General features: G+C 40.2%; 1 long non-coding RNA gene across 2 annotated transcripts; it reads left to right on the top strand.

Moving 5' to 3' along the window:
- Positions 1 to 1,024: 1,024 nt before the first annotated feature.
- On the top strand, positions 1,025 to 12,475 carry LOC118561868. Of its 2 annotated transcripts, XR_004930323.1 has the most exons (5): positions 1,025 to 1,510; positions 1,913 to 1,981; positions 2,177 to 2,266; positions 11,046 to 11,815; positions 11,892 to 12,475. It is a non-coding gene; the product is annotated as an uncharacterized LOC118561868 (long non-coding RNA). The 2 variants fall into 2 exon arrangements; XR_004930322.1 differs by having other exon boundaries at positions 11,046 to 12,475.
- The last annotated feature ends 7,568 nt before the right edge of the window (positions 12,476 to 20,043 follow it).

Below are 20,043 nucleotides of genomic sequence, written 5' to 3'. Positions count from 1 at the left end.
CTTCTCTGGTATTTTTAGCATTTCACTGAAAAATGAGCTGAACTAACTGCACATAATTTATAGATTAATCACTGTAAAGGTGGACAGACATAAAAATTTGTTTTTTTCCCTTTTTTAATGATCAATGCTGTGAAGGTCAGTAGGTGCAATAAAGTAGCTTAACTTTACTGTCATACTGTTTCTAATGTTAAAATTGGGTCTTCATTTTAATTATTTATAGAAAAATAGTCACAATTTCAACCTGATCACGTTTTTAATACCATCCTCAATGTTTTTTAAAGATAAAAGTAGGAAATAGGCTGTCAATCTTAAAATGCCTACCAGTTGGCAATAGATGGGTGAGCAAAGCCTGCCTTGTGAGCCTCCTCTGCCGCATCAATCTTCTCCTTGCTCGGATTTGCCTCCTCAACTGCATCACCTCCTCTTCAATCTGCTGGTAAAGCTGACCAACAACCGAAGCAACAGCAATAATGCTCGTATTGCTCATTTTGCTTCTACAAAGTGCTGATTTTTAAAGAAGATTCAATTGCCTCTACAACTACAACAATTACAACTCCCCAGAAATTCCCGCTATTGCTGGTTTTATACCCACAGTTCTGTAATTTTTTTAGATATTTTATTAGACTATTTAGAAATTAATAAAAAAAAACGTTTTCAATAAGATATGATGGTGTAGTGTATAAATAGTTTTGAACGTTAAAGAAATGCTCAAGAGCTGCGGGTGTGATGATGTCACGAGTATACTTCTGTTCCAATGCACAATACCTGCTGCGTGCTCGCGTTCTCGTCAAGTCCGATCTTCCTGTGTTCTTACCGAGAACAGACTTGACGAGAACGCGAGTACGGACTCGCGTTCTCGTGAATTGAGAAACGGCCATTCTGCAGATTAGCATTCTCACTCGCTGTTACGCAGGAACAGCTTTTTCTAGTTGAATCTGAGTTTGTAAAGTGGCTTGATAGAAAACATGGTGATGGAAGGATATTTCCACTCTGCATGACTCTGCTCCAAAGACAGACATCAAAATACCATAAACCATTAAGAAGGTCAGTACTTATTACATGGACTGCAATGCTTTAAAATAAGAAAATGTTTAACTTTTTTTAGACTAATTAGTGGCAGCAGCAGGTGGAGCTAATTAAGGTAAATGTTTGCAGGGAAGTGACTAAGATATGTGGAGTAGAAATGTCCAGACAGTCCAAAACTCAAAAACCAAATTATGACAATTAATTAGAAGCATAAAAGTGAACTGCAGCTCCATGAGAGGATGATGGAGACTAAGATACAAAATAACTTTGTCCCACGATGGGAAATTCAAGACTTCTGACATGTCATAAAAGCAGAAGCAGAAACACACATTGTAGGGTATAAAGTCAGTCTCTGTTCTCATTAACAGTTCCCCTTCAGCCTTCATCTGATGTTGATGTTAAAACTTTTACAACATGGACAGAAAAGCACAAAAAAGTCTGGATGGTTCGTCTGAGAAGAACCCAAATGTTTCTTCATCTGCAGGTAAGAGAGAAGAAGGTTAAGGTTTCTGTGTTTATGATGAATATTTTATTATTTTTTTATGTGTTTGAACTGAAAATGTAATTTTGTTTAGTATTAAATAGGTTAAAAAAAATCCATGAAGTAAAACTAAATTAAAAGAAAATTAAATACAAAAAAATATAGTAAGGATAATAGTTAGCCAAAATGGTTTTTGTTTTTAAGTCAACTTAACTTGGAATAAACACATTATTTGGAGACATTTGCCTCTGGTAAACAATGTAAATGTATCTAACAAAAAAGCAGATGAAAGAAGAAAAATAAAAACCAGAATAATAGAAAGTAAAAATAACTATTAGTTGCTGCTCTATTGAAGACAACCTTTGGTTTGGTGGAAAATTAGTTTTAGATTGTTGTGTCTTTCAGAGAAAACTGAAGAAGCTGACTATATCAATGTAGATAAAGTTGCTGTGAAGAACATCACATCTATTCCAGGTAGGAAGACAGTTTAACTTGTATAATGTTGAGCTTAAGAAATCTCTGACTTCTATATAAAATTAACATTTTAAACTTGAAAGAAACAATTTAAAGTAAAATGTTTGTTTAGGAAATGCATTCAGAGTTACTGACAGTGTTTTGTTAAGAAATGAAACAGATTTATATATATATATTTTTTTTTTCTTCCATCAGGTCACCAGTTTCCTTACTTCTCAAAGTTTTTCCCACTACTAGCATCTTATTGGCTGATTCTGCTGGTCGTTATCCCGCTTCATATCCACTGTGAGTTCCTGTTATAAAGGTCACCTGTAACTTAGACGTGTCTAATTCTTCTGCATATTGTTACTCAGGTTACATTTGAACAAAGCTTTTTGGAAAAATTCATCTCATCAGAGTTCCTTTTAAACGCCATCACTTCCACCTCTTCTTACATCAGTAAAGAGTTTGTTTTATTGATGGCATAATGTTGACTTTATTGTAGGATGTACAATCTTGATGATGTTGGTGTTATTGCAGCACCACACAATGCCACCGTCAAACAATAAATGCAACATAAAAACTCAGTATATATATATATATATATATATATATATATATATATATAGATATATATATATATATATATATATATATATATATATATATATATATATATATATATATATATATATATATATAAAAATTCTGTCTTTGTCCTCATTAGCAGTAGAAATGAGGACCTTACAAATAATCCTTCTTTTATGTGGTGCATTCCTTACTGGTTACCGCCACCAACCAGTAAGGAGTGTGAATCAGGACAGACATGCTAAAAAACAAAAACAAAACTATATTCTTTTCGCTAAACCTGTTACCAATAAATAAGAAAACATAATCTTATAACTTGAATCGTAAGTACTTTTCCTTAAAATGTTTGTAGTACTGTACTGCTCTTTTTCCTGTTCAAGACTCCCTATCAATTGTGTTCTTTATCTCTAATATTTCCTACAGCAGGGACGTGCAGAGCGTGGTGGGGGGGGGGGCTTGAGCACCGGCCCCTTGATGCCCAAAGTGCCCTTCTGTCAGTGTGTGTTTTATTTCTTTGTGTGTGTATGTGCGTTTGTGTGTGTGTGTGCATATCCAAAATGATAATAAATTGGACCTAACGGTAACATGATCCACATAACGTGCCCTCACTCTGCCTTTCTTCTCCTCTCGCAGCGGCTGCCTCTGTCTGACTGCCTGCCCCTTTAAATCGGCAGCACACGTGACTGTGCTTTTTTTTTTTCTTTTTTTTTTAAACTCCACTGTCATTGGTTATACTGCCTTAAATTCCGCCTTCCCTCTTTCTGATTTCTAGTGCGTGTGTGCGTGCCTGTTTGCTTGGGGCGCAAGATTAAATTTCGATTCATACAGGGATACTGCCATTACCACAATTAATACTAGACAACAAAACTAGTCCCAGTTAAGAAACTAAATATTATCAGCACTAAAATAGGTGAAAGCCGCTGAGTGCAGTTCTGTAAAGAAGCAGGAGAGACTGTTTGGATTTGTGAGAAATTGAAGTAACCAACTTTAGCATCTCAAAATAGCATCTAATTCTGAAGTATAATGCATTTATCAGCAAAAACCTAATCTCTTTTATAAAACTAAATATTCTGTGCCAGGCAGGAGTTCTGAAGACTGCTGGAAAGATGGAAAAACAAAGACTGTAGGATATTAAAAATTCAGATTCTTAGCCACAGCCGTCTGAAAAGGAAAAGATGAGGGTTTCCCTTTTACCATATTTTGTTGTTATTGTTGCTTTCATTGATTGTTGACCCTTTGAGGCAGTTCAGGCATAAATAGCAGGTGTTATTTTCTTTACATAATATACAGTAAACGAACACTAGATGCCGCCTTAACAACTGCTATATTTTGTTTAGACTAATTAAGGTTACACATAATAATATTGCTATTTATTTCACAATTTCTACTTCTAGAATTAGAATAAAGACAAATAAAACCGAGGAACACTATTTATATTGGTTTTATTGTACAAAGGTTTCCACACTGTTCATTAGTAAATGAGTACAAACCAGAGGCGGAGCTAGACATTCTCATCACCAGGGACTTAGTCCACAACATATTTCATCATTACGCGGGTAATTTGGTACACCAAAAAAGTAAGCAATTATTTAATCTGTTGCTGTAGTTGCACAATCAATTTAATATAGGCCTGCACATATCTTAAAGTTTTTAATCTGCTGTTGTTTAATAGTCTTAATAGTATATGCCACTAGTATATTAATATGTTCTCATTTCAATGATGAAATGGACAACCACTCATGTAACAGATCAGTTTTGGTGTCACCAATCTTACTCAAGGTACAGTATTAGGTCCTATGCTGCTTATGTATTAAGATTTACTGCACATTTAAACATCGACAACTCACTATTGTTAGGGAAATAATTTGTTTTCTGAGAAGATGTAGGTAAGGAGAAGTTGTTATCTACACTTCAGATATATGATGTAAGAAATGTGTTTGGAATGCTAAAATAAATTACATAAAATGGGCTACAGAGAAACTACAGCCCAGTTGTACATTTGCTGAAGTTTGAATTTAATATTTGAAATGCTGTCAGTGACAGTGACACTTCTACCTCCAGTGCAGAGTAAATACAATAAATTTATTTGCAGTCCCTTGAATGTATAATTTTGCTGTTTTATGATGCAGACAGAGTATATTTGATTAAAAAAAAAGAATAAGGGTGGGGTTTATCTCTGCACATTTCTATATCTTCAAAGGAAAATACATGATAAATCTAGACAACAGACATATTTTGAATATATTTGGTTTAATAGGCATGTATTTACCATCTATCTCTGTTGCTGGTAGTTCAAATGCAAACTTTTTCAAAGCGGGAAAAAGTCCCAATTCGACATTCATCAGATTTAGTGATGCTTTAAAGATAAACAAACAGCATCTAGTGTGTGTCGTGCTTTATAAAATTTGTATAAATGTAGCAATTAATGCTGCCTTTTCTTTTTAGACAGGCAAAACCCATCCTAATGCTCAAATCAAGCATCAAAAAACAGGAGCATGCACATTGCGTAGGACCAATGAAGCTTTGGACCAATAGTGTCCCTACCAAAGTTCAAATCAAACCTACGCCCCTGATTCAATGTTACATTCTTTATAGTATGGGTTGGTACATTTCAGCCGGTTGTATAGCAAGGTATGTTTCTGTATCGTGTTTTAAATCCATGCCCCATGTGCCCTCTTTTAACTTTGAGCACCTGCCCCTCCAACGGTCTCTGCACGGCCCTGTCCTACAGGTATACATTACATGTTCTATTATTTCAGTTTCCTTACAGGCATCGCATCTTCCTGTTTCATGTTTCCCCATTAACTGTAATGTTGAATTAAGTCCCGTATGTCCCAACCGTAGCCTAGTTATCCTTTCCTGTATTCTGTTCCTTCCAATTTTTCCTCGAACTTCCCCAACCTTCCTTTTGTATACTGTAAAGCCATCTTCCTTTTTATTTCTTTGTAAACTGATCAATGATGAACTTAAATCTGAAGATATAACAACTCTTAGTGGTCTCACTTCTTTAATTCATTCTACTGAAAGCAGCAATGCAATCATTTCTGCATTATTAACAGATCATTTAATTTACTCCCTAGATGTAGTTTTGTCACGATTTGTCTACGGATGAACTCAGAACCACACACACGGGACTAAAATTGAGTCTCTTTATTGCAAGGTTGATGGATGGAGGTTTGATGAGGCCAGAGGAGCAGGTAGCACAGAACCGGAGTGAAGGTGATGGAAGGAGCTGACGGCCCGGAGTGAAAGAGAGTCACGACTTTCCAGGCAGCCGGGAATGCTCAGTTCTGCTCGGCTAGCAGCCCCGTAGCCACAACAGGTTAGCAGTTCGTTGCAGACACCAGGGCACAGAGCTGAGCTTCTCCAGGGCGGCTAGTCAGGTTAGCAGAACTTGAGAGACACCAGAGCACAGAGCAGAGCCTTTCCAGGATGGCTAGTCCAGTTAGCAGTTCTCTGGAGACACCAGGACACAGAGCAGAACTTCTCCAGGCACAAACAGCCAAGTATGAGTCAATAGAAACTGGCAGGACTAACCTTAAACAAGAAAAACAAATCTTCCAAGGCAAAAACGGGGACTGGCATGGAGAGGTGTGGAATGATGACGGACCGACAAGGAGTGTTCTTCTTCTTCTTCTTCTTTCCTTTTGTTGGCGGATTGCAAACAACTTATAGGTGCATACCGCCACCTACTGTACATGAGTGTGTAACTCTGTGGCTCAACCTACTATATTCTATTTTTTAATTTTGTGTTATGTAAAAATAAAAACAATGCTTTATTAATTACCATATTTTCCTCTATATCTCCATCTCGCCCTAATATTCCTTTAATACTCCATTCTCTCCCATTTTCCATAATTACTTTCCTCATCCTCTCTCTTTCCGTTGCATATTTAATGCATTTCATCAGAACATGATCCACATTTTCTTTTGCTCCACAACCCTCACATATATCATCATTTCTCTTCCCTAATATATATAAAAACTCATTCAGATATGTGTGTCCAGTTCTTAATCTAGTAAAAATGATCTCTTCCCTTCTGCTTCTTTCTCCATAATTTTTAATTATTACAGATTTTTTAATCCTATATAATCTTCTTCCTTTCTCATCTTCATCCCATATTTTTTGCCACATTTCTGTTTCTTTCTTTTTAATTATTGATTTCCCTTCCCCTTTCCCAAATGTAATCTCTACTACATTTTGCTTTACTAAAGCCTTTTTAGCTAGCTTGTCTGCTTTTTCATTTCCTATCACCCCTTCATGTGCCGGTACCCAACAGAACTTAACATCTATTCCATATCTAAATAACCTAAATAAACTCTGATATATTTCTAAAACAAGGTCTTTCCTATTATTTCCTCCTGAGTGAATACTTTCTATTGCAGCTTTTGAATCTGTACAAATTACCACTCTATCCGGTCTAACCTCCTCCACCCACTGTAAACTAAAAATAATTGCAACCATTTCTGCTGTACCGACAAGGAGTGACAGCAGAGTGAGGCTTAAGTAGGGAGGCTGGCAGGTGAAGTGAGTCTGGCTAATTAGTGGCTGGCAGGTGTGACTAACTGCAGAGGAGGTGAAATGAAGATGACAGAAAATAACTGACAATGAAAACTAACAATAAATAAAGTCAAACCAAACCCACATGATATGAGAAATAAAAATAACAGAAAAATAAAGTCGAACCAAAACTCAACCATGACAAGTTTAAATTCTGGAACTATTACGGCTACTCCTGTTTGTCCTAACTGATTTATTTTATGCATCTGTATAAATTTTAACATAATTTTGAAACTGTTCTATATTCCTGCACCATTATGGAATTACATATATACATTGTATCTATTTTTCCTTTCTAATATTGTTAAATCTACAGTTACATCAGGTAAAATCCATGGTGGTATTATTGATAATGGCACTGTTGGACTAATGTTTAAATGATTTAATTGTAACTCTGTTGCTTTCTGAATCATAGTCCAACCAAATGACTTATCAGCTCTTTTTTTCTCATTACGCGGATGTAAAGTTACCTGTGTAGGATGATTTTGATTGTGTCCTTGCAAATGAACCCAGTAATTTAATGACAGTTGAATCCTACTCAGTGCTAACGGCGTTTCACCCACCTCCACCTGTAATGCTGATGTTGAAGTTGTCCTAATTGCTCCCGTTATCAAACGCAAAGCTTGATATTGGATGGTATCCAGTTTTTTTGAGTACTGTCTGCAATGCTGATCCATACACTATAATCAATTTTTGACCTATCTGCTCTCTACTTATACCCAACTAAACATCTCATTATTTTAAGTATCTATTTACATTTTTCAATAACCTTGGGCCTGTTTCAGAAAGGAGGTTAAGTGAAAACTCTGAGTATGTTAACCCTGAAATGAGGGAAACTCTGGGTTTTCTGTTTCAGAAAGGGAGGTAAGTTAAACCTGAGAAAGCAGAGTAAGTCAAGCCCGTTTCTGAAAGAGAGGTAACTTTTATTCAGAGTCAGTTACCATGGCAATTTACTCTGTGAACCTAACCTGGTCGGGAGCAGGTTTTCTTCAGAAAACTCAGAGTTTATTTTGGTCTCCTCCCCTTTTTTAAAGAGGAAGTAGTGTTTAAACACCTCATTGATTTTTGGGGGACATATTAATTGCGCACATTTCAGTCACGCAGAGCGCATCAAAGGGAATGAAATGACATGTTTTATGGATGATCCTGTTGACGAAGAGGTTTTATTACTTCGTAGGGAGTTACATTTACGTCGGGAAAGGATTTTGAGGCCCAGAGTGGATTTTTTGTCATATCCCTATCCTATCACAGCAATTTATATGGTGTTGTTCATCTGCTAAAAAAAAAGAAAACAAAAACATTTTTTAAAATAGTTTCAATACTTCCTAGAATTCACCTGTGACCATACACTCACCTCTCACTTTAGTTTCAGAATGTCGATTTCCAGATCTGCCTTTTGGATCTGCCGGTCCAAGTATACAAGTTCTTTGCTGTTTTTTCTATCTTTTTAATAAGAAGAAGTCTATATAACTCCTTAACTGGCAACTGAAAATACATTAGATTAGAGTTAAATCATGAATGTAGTCTAAAATTCAGAATGAAACTGTGACATTTACTGTAAATCACTGAACTGTGTCCATCTGTGCACCAGAAGTTGATGGACCTTCCTCCTGCCGTTCTTCCATAACTCTGGGGGGTAGAGATAAGAATGACCATTTATAGATATAAACTTGGATTCTATAGGCTACTCCACATATAAATGTGAATGTGTAGATTGTTTGATGTGTAGACATATAATATTAAAATTACCTCTGTAGGCCTGTCTGTGGCAGCAGAAACGGTTTCTTCATCCCCATCATCCTGTGAAGATGAGCATTTCATAGAGTACACTTTATAATACTATTTATCATAATTGATGGTGTATGGAGTAGGCTACTGACAACTGTATGGGGTACTGTTGGGACAGGAGGCTCCAAGAGGCAGATATTACCATCCGAATCTGTTGGGACCAACAAAAAACCCAACCCAAAGTAATATAAATGGAAATATCACATTCAGTCTATATAAAAAAATAACACTGTAGGTAGACCTCTTACATTTTATGAAGGCACTTAAATCTTCTGGAGTGACTGGCTCTGATGAAGTCCCTCCAGGAATTCCCTCAGCCATTGGCCTTCCAGCATTTAGGCTCAGGGCCATCTCTTCTGCATTTGTCAGGGGTGATGGTGCAGGTCCTCCTCCTGTTTTACGAGCCTCTGCCTTCTGTCTGTTGGCCAAGTAGAAGTCAAATGAGAATGAACATTTAGACATATGTCAAAAATGCTACACTGAATGCCATTTAGTCATTTAATATGTCAAATGTTTGTAAAGCCAGGTGACTACTCCTATGATGTGCTCAAGGCTTACCTGCTTGAAGTATGTTTTTATATTTCATTTTCAGCTGCTGCCATGTTCTTTTGATGCCTGCAGGATTGCACCTATCCATGAAAATTAAATTAGGTTTAATAAAATACTGTTCTTCCAGTTTCACCTCTGATATTATAACAGTTGGGTAAGTTGATCTAAAATAGTTCTTAATTACTAACTACAAATTTTATCTTCAACAAGTCTAATTAGATTAATGCAATAATTACTGTCTCGAGAAAGTATTGGTCTACTTACTAATTTGTTTTATTTACTTATTAATTACTTTCTAAATCCCAAATCAACCTCAACCACTTGAACAATACAAGGAGAGACAAGAAACTGCACTTCTAATGCTTTCAAATTAAAACAATATTCAATTGCATGAATTAATCATAAATTGACCAAAGTGTATTATAGAGGGAGAAAGTTAAATTAAAAATATACCTTTTAAAATTTGATATTAAATCCACTATTGTTTTATAGTCTTTAATTTAATTACAGTATTTAGATGACTTAGTAACTTAATTCATTACACCCAACACTGTATAAAAGTAATTAAAATGTAAACTTACGCACTGACTCGAGCAGCTGTTTTCACCCAAGCTAACTCTCTCTCCTTCGCCGCTGCCGCCGTGTTGCTTTTTTTTTTTAAAAATACATGCTCAAATTCTGCATATGCTTGCATAAGCACATCCAGTTCTGCTGGTGAGAAATATGCACACCTTTTTTTGTCTGACGCTGTTGCCATGGTGACTCGTAATATCTGCGCTCCATTGATAATGGCTTTTTATAGTTGTGGTGCATGCACTTAACTAGAGTCAGCCAACCCAGAGTTGATTGAACTAACTAATTTCAGCTGTTCTGAAACCCAAAACTCAAAGTTTCCCATCTCAGGCTAAGTTAACTCAAAGTTCAAGTTTTAACTCAGAGTTGGTTGAACCTCCTTATTGAAACAGGCCCCTTAGCTATGTGCAATTTCCAGGATAGTTTTTCATCAAACCACACTCCTAAGAATTTAAATAGCTTTACTCTCTCTAGTTCCTGATTATATAACTTCAGTTTTACTCCTTGATTTTTTATTTTTTTTCTGAGTAAAGTGTCAGCAGAACCAACATGACCTAATAAAGTTCCCACCTGAACTTTTCAAAATAAATGTCCCAATGGCACACAAAAATATGCTTAATGACAAGCAAAATGCATTAGCTTAAAATCATGGCAGTAAAGTTTTGTGAATGTCTTATCAGATGAGGTTAATGCTTTGATGGTATTAACTTATTGGACCATGAACACCATGAGCAGAGATGTTCATGTGATTTAAAAAAAAAAAAAAAAAAAAAAAAAAGTCAAATGCAAAACTTTACTTCTCATGCAGATGTAAAATCCCTCCATCTGTTTTTTAAATGTCAGTTTGAGCTGCAACTCGTAAACATTTGCTAGAATATGAAATAAACACTTTTCTGCTGATTGTTTTAGTCTTCTCACAGTTGAACAGCAGGTGATCAGTTCAAAGTTATTTAGGTCAGAACAGAAAGAAATTTAATACAAAATGCATCACAAACATTAATGTTTTTATTTTTGTCATTTTCTTAGTTCACCTTATTGCTCAGTTTGAGCTGAAACAGCTGAGAGTCAACCAAACATTGCTGCTGGAGGAAAATTACAATCTGACGACAGAACTTGATAAAGTGATGAATAAAACCCAGCAGCTACAGACAGAAGAAAATCCTCACAGAACAAATAGAAACTATGGAGAAAACTTGGAATGAGCAGAACATCAGTCGAGCTCAGTGGAGCATTGATGAATACTGTCCTAAAGGAAATAATGGTATGATTAGATCTTAGACCATCTAAGTCCAAAAATAACTAATTATAACATTATGGATGATAACTACTGTTTGAATGCTTTGGTTTCAGGGAGAAGTTGCACTTCGTGCCAGGATGGATGGAAAGAACAATTTTCCAGCTGTTATGCATGTCATGACGCTAAGCCCTCTGATCAGAGAAACTGGGAAGGTGCACGAGAGCATTGCTGGGCGAAGAACTCAGATTTGACTGTTGTGTTTGATCAAACAGAAAAGGTGATGAGAACTGTGGAACAATTTCAATTGATTGAAAAAGTTTACAGACTAAATAAAGCCTACCTCCCATGTTTAATGGGTGGATGCCTACTTATCTTTAACAGTGCACGTAGAAACAGAAAGTCATGTGAAAATTTTAACTTGTCTGATTTTTTGACGTTCTCCTCAGGATTATGTCAATACATGGAGTCCAGCTATAGAAGGCATCCAAGGATACTGGATTGGCCTCAGAGCTGAAGGAGGAAAATGGAGATGGATTGATGGAAGTGATCTGACCAATCAGTGAGAGACACATTATTTCTTAAACTTTGTAGAAAACAAATCTATCAGCCTTGATCTAACAGATGTTTTTCCTTAGAGCCTGGATACAGCAGCCGCCTGTTGATGGTCAGTGTGTAACTTCTCTCCAGGGCAGAGAATGGAGATCAGTGAGCTGTAATGAAACAAACGGATGGATCTGTGAGAAGAAGGCTTTATCTGTTTAGACATGAAATATTCTGAACCTGTCCTACATGCAAATAAACAAAAAGCTTCACAGATCTCTTATGTAAACATTTGCAGTTTTTTTTAAAACAAAATAGCTCACACTGTAAAATAGCTTTTTAAATACATCTCATAATTATTGTAACACATGTAGAGCTATTAACTTAACACCATCATTTAGAAAAAGTTTTAGTGGCACAGAACAGCTGTTTATATAAAAATAGTTTGTAGTTTTGAGTTTTTTCTGATTATTTTGAGCTGCAATATTTACAGTTTATTAATAGATTCATGAAAAACAGACATGATTTACTTGATGATTAATGTTTCATGAACTTTTTGCTGATAGTTTTTGAATGAATTTTAATTATTATGATTTTAGGATCCCCACTTTGTGTTTAACTTTCTTTCATGGTTAGGATCCTCAGTATCCATATTTAGATGCAGCTGCTTGTCTAAAGATGTCATAGAGAATAAAAATAATTTGAAAACTCATTTCGGCTGCTTGTATCCGGTATCTCGTTCTTTCGGTCACGACCCAATGTTCGTGACCATAGATGAGGGTAGGAATGTAGATCCACTGGTAAATCGAGAGCTTCGCCTTTTGGCTCAGCTCTCTCTTCACCTTAACGGATCGGTACAGCGCACCGATCCGCCTGTCGATCTCCTGCTCCATCTTCCCCCCATTCGTAAACAAGGCCCCAAGATACTTGAACTCCTTCCGAGTGCGAACAGCCGAGAGCGGTTTGCACTCGGCTGCGAACCGCTCCAGTGAGAGCTGTAGATCATGCCCTGGTGAAGCCAATAGGACCATGTCATCCGTGAATAGCAGATACGCAATCCTAAGGCCACCAAAACAGATCCCCTCAACACCTTGGCTGTGCCTAGAAATTCTGTCCATAAAAGTTATGAACAGAATTGGTCACAAAGGGCAACCTTGGCGGAGTTCAACTCTGACCAGAAACGAGTCCGACTTACTGCCGGCAATGCGGACCAGACTCTGACACCGGTCGTACAGAGACCTGACAGCCCTTATTAAAGGGTCCGGTACTCCATACTCCTGGAGTATCCCCCACAGGATCCCTCGGGGGACACGGTCGAATGCCTTCTCCAGATCCACAAAGCACATGTAGACTGGTTGGGCAAACTCCCATGCCCCCTCCAGAATCCTGCTGAGGGTGTAGAGCTGATCCTGTGTTCCACGGCCAGGACGAAAACCACACTGCTCTTCTATCTGACGGACCCTCCTTTCGAGAACCCCTGAATAGACCTTACCAGGGAGGCTTAAGAGTGTGATTCCTCTTTAGTTGGAACACACCCTCCGGTCCCCAATTTTAAATAGGGGGACCACCACCCCAGCCTGCCAATCCAGGGGAACTGCCCCCGATGTCCATACAATGCTGCAGAGCCGCGTTAACCAACACAGCCCCACAACATCCAGAGCCTTAAGGTACTCAGGGCGAATCTCATCCACCCCCGGAGCCTTGCCACCGAGGACCTTTTTAACAACCTCGGCAACCTCAGCACCAGAGATGCGAGAACCCGACCCAGAGTCCCCAGGCTCTGCTTCCGCAATGGAAGACGTGTTGGTGGGATCAAGGAGGTCTTCGAAGTATTCCACCCACTGACGCACGACGTCCCGAGTCGAGGTCAGCAGCACACCACCCCCACTATAAACAGTGTTGGTGGCGCACAGCTTGTCTCAGTCCACTATCCTGAGACGCCGGATAGTGGACCAGAATCGCTTCGAAGCCGTACGGAAGTCTTTCTCCATGGCCTCTCCGAACTCTTCCCATGCCCGAGTTTTTGCCTCGGCGACCAGCAGAGCCGCCTGCCGCTACGACTGCCGGTACACATCAGCTGGTTCCGGAGCCCCACAGGCCAAAAAAGCCCGATAGAACTCCTTCTTCAGCTTGACGGCTTCCCTCACCGCTGGTGTCCACTAGCGTGTTCGAGGGTTGCCGCCGCGACATGCAACGACAACCTTGCGACCACAGCTCCGACTAGCCGCCTCAACAATAGAGGCGTGGAACATGGTCCATTCAGACTCAATGTCCCCCGCCTCCCTCGGGACGTGTTCAAAGTTCTCCCGGAGGTGGGAGTTAAAGCTCCGTCTCACAGGGGACTCTGCCAGACGTTCCCAGCAAACCCTCACAATACGTTTAGGCCTGCCAGGTCTGACCGGCTTCCGCCCCCACCATCGGAGCCAACTCACCACCAGGTAGTGGTCGGTTGAGAGCTGCGCCCCTCTCTTCACCCGAGTGTCCAAGACATGCGGCCGCAGATCAGATGAAACGACAACAAAGTCGATCATTGAATTGCGGCCTAGGGTGTCCTGGTGCCAAGAGCACATGTGGACACCCTTATGCTTGAACATGGTGTTTGTGATGGACAATCCATGATGAGCACAGAAGTCCAACAACAGAACACCACTTGAGTTCAGATCAGGTGGGCCATTCCTCCCAACCACGCCCCTGCAGGTCCCACTGTCATTGCCCACGAGTGCGTTGAAGTCCCCCAGCAAAACGAGGGAGTCCCCAGGAGGGGCACTCTCCAGTACCCCCTCCAAGGACTCCAAAAAGGGTGGGTAATCTGAACTGCCGTTTGGTGCATAAGCACAAACAACAGTCAGAACCCGTCCCCCCACACGAATGCGAAGGGAGGCCACCCTCTCGTTCACCGGGGAGAACCCCAACGTGCAGGCACCGAGATGAGGGGCAACCAGTATGCCCACCCCAGCTCGGCGGCTCTCATCAAGGGCAACTCCAGAGTGCAAGAATGTCCAGCCCCTCTCGAGGAGACTGGTTCCAGAGCGGTGCGTCGAGGTGAGTCCGATTATCTTTAGACGGAACCTCTCAACTTTGCGCATGAGCTCAGGCTCCTTCCCCACCAGAGAGGAGACGTTCCACGTCCCAAAAGCCAGCTTCTGCAGCCAAGGATAGGAACGCCAAGGTCCCCGCCCTCTACTGCCACCCGTTGCACAATGCACCCGACCCCTTTGGCCCCTCCGAGAGGTGGTGAGCCCATTGGAAGGGGGACCCATGTTGCCTCTTCGGGCTGAGCCCGGCCGGGCTCCATGGGTAAAAGCCCGGCCACCAGACGCTCGCCAACGTGCCCCACCTCCAGGCCTGGCTCCAGAGTGGGGCCCCAATGACCCGCATCCGGGCGAGGGAACACGAGATCCATTAATATTACTCATCATAAGTGGGTTTTGGGCTGCTCTTTGTCTGGTCCCTCACCTAGGACCTGTCTGCCTTGGGTGACCCTACTAGGGGCTTAAAGCCCCTGACAGCATACAGACCCGGCGGCATGGGCGGGCATTGGGGGGCCGTGCCCGCCCTGTGAGCCAGCTGTGCCCGCCCTGGACTGGAAGCTGTCTTTTGTTTTTATATATATACCTCGGAGTGGCCATCGTTCTATTAGTACTATCTTTGATGTGTCAATCATACAATTTAACCAATCAAATCAACGACAGAAGGCAACATGCTAGCCAATCACAGATGGAGTGGGGCGGGACACTGAGTTATAGCCTTCAGTCGCTGACGCGGTGTTCGGCTGTGGTCACCATCGGTGTCGGTAGAGCGGGATGGAAATTTGGTCTGATTACCAAAAAATTACAAGAAGTGAAAACGAAGCAGACAAGAGCGAGCTGGAAGCAGCGTGATTATTTACTGTTTGAAATGTCAGCACTGAAGTCTAAAGTGGAGTAAACATTGACGCTAGGAGGGTTAGCTAGGACAGCTAGCAGCACCAGGAGCAGATCTACTGCCAAACTGGAGAAACTTGGGTTACTTGCAGACAGAAGGGAACTCTGCTTTGTTCTGCTCCTTGCGCTCCATACCTGCTGTAATTACAGAACCTCTTTTAGTGTGAATTTTTACTTCAGTCAGTGTCCAGCCTGATCTCATGCTTATAAGCGTGTAGCTTATGCTGGACTTTGAGTCAAGACACAGCACTACAGGTTACCCTATCTCACTGTTAGTTTCCAGTAACCCAACATAAAACCTGCCCAACTTAAAAGAAAAAAAAAAAAGCCCAAATCTCAAACTCTCACGTTAAAAGCACAGAACTATTAAAAACATAAGAACTATTAAACATAAGAATATTCCATTAGCACACAACTGCACTGAAGCAAAGAAAAAAAAACTGTGCATATGGCCTTCCAACAAAATATGCAATCAGACAACCACATAACACACACGATCTCTTTAACAATCATGATATAGCAACCGGAAAATAAATAAATAAATAAATAAATAGCCTCCCAACATGAGTTTAATATAAACTTAATTTCTCTCAGTATAGCTCAATCAAACATTTCTCTTACACGCAGTCATGAAATATTTTTAAGTTGATAAGTAGAACTCAACCCCTCCTGGGCGTTTACACTGACCAAACACTTGATTAACCATTATTCTTTTCTTATAACAATCAATATTATTCATTATAACTATTATTTATTGATGATGTCAGATCGACAGATTCGACTTATTTAAAAAATAAATTGACCAGTATGAGTTGTAGGAGATGGCATTTTATTAAAATGTTTTGGTTTCCTGTCCGACGTTGACAACTATTTTGATATATTTTGTTAGTAATTATTTCTAAAAGCCCAACAAATGTTGTGAAAAGCTTCCCAATTTTTTTACAACCTGCCCATTAACTATTTTTGTCCCAGCTAATTAGGCTTTTGAACACAAAAGCCTAATTGGTTGGAAGCCTGCCTAATTTGACAAAATTGACTACACTATTGTTATATATATATATATATATATATATATATATATATATATATATATATATATATATATATATATATATATATAATAAAAAACTTTTTAAATTGTGCCCCCCTAAAAAAATGGAATGCCCCCCCTGTGATTTGTTTCTGCAGCCGGGTCTGCAGCATAGCTCCTAGGATCATTGGGACACTCAAACCCCTCAGCCACGGTAAGGTGGCAGCCCAGGGAGATTCAGACCATATTCAGAATTTATTTACTGGCCTCACAATCAGCATTCACAAACTTATTCAACATAAAGCTTCACACACAAAAGTCCTATAATCCCTATATTATAATTCCTCTGCCTGTTTGACATTCGTTGTCCACTTGATGGCACAGACACAACGCTTTCCCTCGAGTCGAGCAATCGGATGGAAAGCTGCAGCGCTTCACAAGGCTTCATCTAGACATCAGAAAGTAAAATAGTAAAAACAAAAAGTAATTCCACTTTATATCAAAACTAACGTACAGAAATGTAAAAAAAGGTATTTAGAAACGTGATCTTGAGGCCTTTAGCCCTTGACAATCTACGTCAAGTCACACCAAGCGCAGTTCTCACAGAAGAGAGTCCTGTTTTCATTTTCTGTGTTTAAATTCTAATACAAAGCATTATTTGCCACATCCAACTTTAGCTTCATCCATTCTAGCCCTTACACCAATGGGTGTTATCTCAAAGCATGGAAGCTTCTCATGCTTGTCTTCAGAGAACCTGTTCCTCTTTGGACTGAGGTGAAGCTTCCCAGGGGTGAACATTCTCTGTTGGAGCACTTGAAGGCGTAGCTGCTTTGTATCAGAGACGTTTCATCAGCTCCTATCAATTCAGAGAGTCCATTCCATGTGATCCTGACTTAACATAGTCTGGCACTTGAAATCAAGATTACACTGCTTGGATAGCCTCATCCGCTCAGTTCACTGAGCTCACGCTTATAAACTCTACATTTCAGTTACCTTTGTTCTCACTGACTGTGTCTACGGTTGCCAGATCTGACTGATAACACAACATAAAACCCGCCCACCTCAATAAACCAGGCCAAATCTCAATGTCTCTTGAAATTAATGTTAAAATCATAAAACTATTACGCACATAATAAAGAACACAAGAGCCAACTGCTTTAAACCAGAGGCAAACGTTACACAAACAGACTTCCCACAAAGTTAGCACTCAGGAAACCGAACAACCAACGTAAAGTTAGTTCTCTCTCTCTCTCTCTCTCTCTCTCTCTCTCTCTCTCTCTCTCTCTCTCTCTCTCTCTCTCTCTCTCTCTCTGTTTATTTCAAAACAGAGTTCTGTATTGTAATACTTGGAGCTTTGGGCAATCCACCATTTTAGCTCCAGATCAACCTGTAATTCATTTTATGTATATGTGTGTATGCATATTTTCCAATACAGTGTTGCAGTATTGTATATCAGTATATTTCATACTGATATGTACTTAACATCAATGTCAATAGAGGTAATATATACAACATCAGTGTTGAATGAATGAAAGACCTACAGTAATGATTTTTACTATTTATGTATTAACTGATTTGATCAACTATAAATTTGCAGACAGTGTTGAGTTCCAATTAATTGTTTTGTTTTTTGGTTCAAGTTGGGTCGTATTGATTTTTATTAGATTTTTATGATTTGTTCCTTTTAGATCAGTTTTTGATCTGTTAAGTTATGGTCGTGGGAAAGACACCATCTCAATAGGATAATGGGTGGGTAACAGTACAGAAGCTGCAGAGAGGTGTGTTAAACTACGGCTCTGCTTCCTGGTCTGGGCCCTGGGTTGTCAGCATTTAGGAGAACTAATAAATCCGACCAGATTTCTAGAAAGAAGAGCTGCACCATCCAAAGTAGGATGGATGCCGTCTCTCCGGATCAGACCAGGTTTTCCCCAGAAAGTTCTCCAGTTATCAATGTAGCCCACGTCGTTTTCAGAACACCACCTAGACAACCAGCAGTTGAATGACGACATGCAGCTAAACATGTCATCACTGGTCAGATCAGGCAGGGGACCATAGAAAATTATGGAGTCCGACATTGTTTTAGCAAACTTACACACCAAGGCAACACTAACTTTAGTGACCTCCGATCGGCGTAACCGGGTGTCATTACCACCAGCGTGAATAACAATCTTACTGTGTTTACGCTTATCCTTAGCCAGCAGTTTTAGGTATGATTCAATGTCGCCCGTTCTGGCCCCTGGCAGGCATTTAACTATGGTCCCTGGTGTCTCTAGTGCCACGTTTCCAACTACGGAGCTCCCAATCATTAGGGTCGGCTCCTCAGTGGGTGTGTCGCTGAGTGGGGAAAATTTGTTAGACACGCAGACGGGTTGGTGGTGACCTTGGGGCTGGAATTTAGTGCTATGATTCCTACGAACCATCACCCTGCCGTCCTGGTTACCCGGCTGCTCGGGTGCTGCTGCTGGAGGACCGCTACGTGAAGTTACTCTATAGGCCCGTTTACACTACACTTTTTTAACCGAGCCGAGCTGAGACCAGTCCGAGCTTGGATCAGTTAACCAAGCCGAGTCAACCGTTTACACGCCACACTATCCCGGTTCCTTGGTTGCTCCTCGCCTCCTAGTGACGATCTGCGGTACTACCGCTCTCTGGGATTGAAGGCGGGACCGAGCAAATCAAAATGGCGGCACCCGTAACATTCAGGATGTTATGGTTAGACAGAGTCGGCTTTTGGGACGTGGATAAGACAAACGAACGTCTAATAAGGATTTACAGACGCAGGAAACAACAACAGACACTGAGGTTCATCACACTGCTAAGCAGAATCATCTCTGGAAACCGTGTGGCACGGTAAGGAAGCTAGTATTATTATGAATGTCTGAAATTTGTCTGAATGGAGTGTGAATCGGGACGTGCAGCCAGACACACCAGAAAAACCGCGGACAGTCAGCTGACTGTAAGGGGATGACGCGGTCTGCTCATGCGCACTTCGTTACCAGATAACGAGGATAAAAAAAAAAACAGTCCGAGACCTGCTCAGGAACTGGTCTGCAGTTAGCGCGGTCCGGTTCAGTCTGCTGACCATTTACACACAAGAGTTATCTCGGTTACCGAGCTCGGACTGGTCTCGGCTCGGTTAAAAAAAGTGTAGTGTAAACGGGCCTTATGTGGCTCCGCGCTAGCAAAGGGGCGGCTATCAGCTGGTTTTTCAACAGCACGGAGCCGGGTCTCCAATTCTGACACCCTCGCCTCCAAAGCTACAAAAACACTGCATTTATTACATGTACCATTATC

This window comes from Fundulus heteroclitus, unplaced genomic scaffold (assembly GCF_011125445.2).
Source record: "Fundulus heteroclitus isolate FHET01 unplaced genomic scaffold, MU-UCD_Fhet_4.1 scaffold_749, whole genome shotgun sequence".
NCBI classification, from domain to species: domain Eukaryota; kingdom Metazoa; phylum Chordata; class Actinopteri; order Cyprinodontiformes; family Fundulidae; genus Fundulus; species Fundulus heteroclitus.
This window is presented reverse-complemented; position numbering and strand designations above follow the sequence as displayed.